Source organism: Neopelma chrysocephalum, unplaced genomic scaffold (assembly GCF_003984885.1).
Source record: "Neopelma chrysocephalum unplaced genomic scaffold, ASM398488v2 Primary Assembly neopelma1_143153, whole genome shotgun sequence".
NCBI lineage: Eukaryota > Metazoa > Chordata > Aves > Passeriformes > Pipridae > Neopelma > Neopelma chrysocephalum.
The window spans coordinates 1-3,688 of NW_020932732.1; the positions used below are offsets into that span (position 1 = coordinate 1).

The window sequence follows — 3,688 nt, forward strand, 5'->3', positions numbered from 1 at the left end:
TAAAAAAACCTAAAAAAATTAAAATATTTTAAAAAATTAAAATATAATAAACCTAATAAATTTAAAATATTTTTAAGAAAATTAAAAATATTAAACTGTGTTTTCCCCTGGCAGTGAAAGCCTCCCCTTCCAAGAAGAGCCGGAGCGGTCCCGCGATTCCCAGACGGAGCTGCCAGGGGGGGATCCCGGCCCAGCTCCACGGGGGCTCCGACACCAAAGCACAAGTGACCACGGAGGCAGACGTGGAGCAAGGTTGGAAAAAACCCCAAAATCCCAAAAATCCCCTGTTTTCCAGCTTTTTATCCAAGTGGAGCTGCCTGCTTCCGGAGCTGGGCGGAGAAAATAGGAAAAAAACCCCTATTTTCCTGGTTTTTGGGGTGTCTCCAGTGGGATTCCAAGCCCTGGGAGTGGTGGGACAGGAACAGGGGGTTTTCCAGTGGGATCCCAATCCCTGGGAGTGGTGGGACAGGAACTTGGGGTTCTCCAGCTTCCTGGAATGTCTCCAGTGGGATCCCAAGCCCTGGAATTGTGCTGGTGGTGGGACAGGAGCAGGGAGTGTCTCCAAAGGGATCCCAAGCCCTGGGAGTGGTGGGACAGGAACAGGGGGATCTCCAGGTTCTGGGGGTGTTTCCAGTGGATCCCAAGCCCTGGAATTGTGCTGGGACAGGAACAGGGGGATCTCCACATTCCAGAGGTGTCTCCAGTGGGATCCCAAGCCCTGGGAATGCTGGGACAGGAACAGGGGGATCTCCACATTCCAGAGGTGTCTCCAGTGGGACCCCAAGCCCTGGGAGTGCTGGGACAGGAACGGGGGGTTCTCCACATTCCAGAGGTGTCTCCAGTGGGACCCCAAACCCTGGTAATGCTGGGACAGGAACTTGGGGTTCTCCACATTCCAGAGGTGTCTCCAGTGGGATTCCAAGCCCTGGGAGTGGTGGGACAGGAACAGGGAGTTCTCCACATTCCAGGGATGTCTCCAGTGGGATCCTAAACCCTGGGAATGCTGGGACAGGAGCAGGGGGTTCTCCACATTCCAGAGATGTCTCCAGTGGCATCCTAAACCCTGGGAATGGTGGGACAGGAACAGGGGGTTCTCCACATTCCAGAGGTGTCTCCAGTGGGATCCCAAGCCCTGGGAGTGGTGGGACAGGAACAGGGCGTTCTCCACATTCCAGAGGTGTCTCCAGTGGGATCCCAAGCTCTGGGAGTGGTGGGACAGGAACTTGGGGTTCTCCAGGTTCCTGGAATGTCTCCAGTGGGATCCCAAGCCCTGGAATTGTGCTGGTGGTGGGACAGGAGCAGGGAGTGTCTCCAAAGGGATCCCAAGCCCTGGGAGTGGTGGGACAGGAACAGGGGGATCTCCAGGTTCTGGGGGTGTTTCCAGTGGATTCCAAGCCCTGGGAATGCTGAGACAGGAACGGGGGGTTCTCCACATTCCAGAGGTGTCTCCAATGGGATTCCAAGCCCTGGGAATGCTGGGACAGGAACAGGGGGATCTCCACATTCCAGAGGTGTCTCCAATGGGATCCCAAGCCCTGGGAGTGCTGGGACAGGAACAGGGGGTTCTCCACATTCCAGAGGTGTCTCCAGTGGGATCCTAAACCCTGGGAATGGTGGGACAGGAACAGGGGGTTCTCCACATTCCAGAGGTGTCTCCAGTGGGATTCCAAGCCCTGGGAGTGGTGGGACAGGAACAGGGAGTTCTCCACATTCCAGGGATGTCTCCAGTGGGATCCTAAACCCTGGGAATGGTGTGACAGGAACAGGGGGTTCTCCACATTCCAGAGGTGTCTCCAGTGGCATCCTAAACCCTGGGAATTCTGGGACAGGAACAGGGGGTTCTCCACATTCCAGAGGTGTCTCCAGTGGGATCCCAAGCCCTGGGAGTGGTGGGACAGGAATAGGGGGTTCTCCAGGTTCCTGGAATGTCTCCAGTGGGATCCCAAGCCCTGGAATTGTGCTGGTGGTGGGACAGGAATGGGAGATTCTCCGATGGGATCCCAAGCCCTGGGAATGGTGGGACAGGAACAGGGGGATCTCCAGTGGGATCCTAAACCCTGGGAGTGATGGGACAGGAACAGGGGATCTCCAGGTTCCTGGGGGTGTCTCCAGTGGTATCCTGATCCCTGGAATTTTCCTGGAATTTTGCAGGGTCCCACCTGGGCCGCCCGGATCTCCTGCCCCGCACTCTGCCCGTGGACGAAGCCAACAGCGACTCGGTGGCCACCACCCTGTCCACGTCCTCCCTGGGCAGTGGGGGCCTCAATTCCCCTGCCAACAGGTGAGGATGAACTCCCAAGGGTCATTCCCGAGCCTTTGGAGCCCCTCTGGAATGTTCTGGGCCGGGGGGGGGCCGTGTGTGGGGGATTCCCAAGTGGGAACATCCCCGTCCATGAGTGTCCCTGTCAGGTTCTTGCTGCTTCTGCTCTGTGGCTTCTGCTTCCCTGAGGAATTCTGCTTTCAATCTAATTAATTTTAACCTAATTAATGAATGATTGTTGATTATTTGGAGTTAATTTGGCCCGGAAAAGAGGAGTTCCTGCCGATCCAGCGAGGTTTTGTTCCCAAAATTTGTGATGAGATTCGACCTTCCCAGAGGGTTTGGGATCTTCTGGGAACCCCAGGAGGGCTCAGCACTGAGCTCCCACAAATCCCAGATATCCTGGGATTGCCTGGAACCTTCTGGAAAGCCCATGGAACCTTCTGGGAAGCCCATGGAACCTTCTGGAAAGCTCGTGGAACCTTCTGGAATCACCACCCCGGGCTCGTTTAAACCCGGAGGGCTGATTTTGTTTTTTTAGGATTTTGGTGTTTTTTTGGATTTTTTAGTGTTTTTTTGGCTTCTCCACCCGAAGCTTTGCCCAAGGAATGCTGCACCGGGATATTCCCGTGGCTGGGAAGAGCAGGACGGCCCTGGATCTGTGGTTTATTGACCTCTTTAAAAACTGCTTTACAGGTGTCCCCCCCCTTCTGTTTCCCCAGCGGCTCCTCCCCCGGCCCCTCCGGCCCCGAGCGCTCCCGGGAGCTGAGGGAGCAGCTCCAGGACCTGCAGGAGACAGAGATCAGCTTTGTGAGTATTCCCAGAGGGAAAACTCGGCCCGGGGATGGAGCAGGAGGGAGGATTTGGGGGTTGGTTTGATCCCTGTCCCGTTGGGAACATGGAATGGGAGAGGGGCAGGAGCAGCTCTTCGCCCCTCACCAAATCCACCTCCTGGGGCTGATCCACCTCTTGGGGGTGGATCTGATGCCCCAAAAGTGGATTTGGGAATCGGATAAAAGGGGAGGGAATCAGAGGAAACCTGGGATTGGATAAAAAGCAGGGAATTCCCTCGTTCCTGAAGGCCTGGAGTTGTGCTGGTGGTGGGACAGGAACAGGGGGATCTCCAGATTCCAGAGGTGTCTCCAGTGGGATCCCAAGTCCTGGAAGTTGTGGGACAGGAACAGGGGGTTCTCCACATTCCAGAGGTGTCTCCAGTGGGATCCCAAGCCCTGGAAGTTGTGCTGGTGGTGGGACAGGAACAGGGGATTCTCCAGTGGAATCCCAAGCCTTGGAAGTTGTGGGACAAGAATGGGGGATTCTCCAAAGGGATCCCAAGCCTTGGGAGTGGTGGGACAGGAACAGGGGGTTCTCCAGATTCCAGAGGTGTCTCCAGTGGGATCCCAAGCCCTGGGAGTGGTGGGACAGGAA

The 3,688-nt window shown here is 55.8% G+C and overlaps 1 long non-coding RNA gene across 1 annotated transcript; it reads left to right on the forward strand.

Annotated features, from left to right (window-relative positions):
• Window positions 1-91: 91 nt before the first annotated feature.
• LOC113962305 lies at window positions 92-3,368 on the forward strand. Its single transcript, XR_003532512.1, has 3 exons — window positions 92-252; window positions 2,152-2,281; window positions 2,957-3,368. It is a non-coding gene; the product is annotated as an uncharacterized LOC113962305 (long non-coding RNA).
• The last annotated feature ends 320 nt before the right edge of the window (window positions 3,369-3,688 follow it).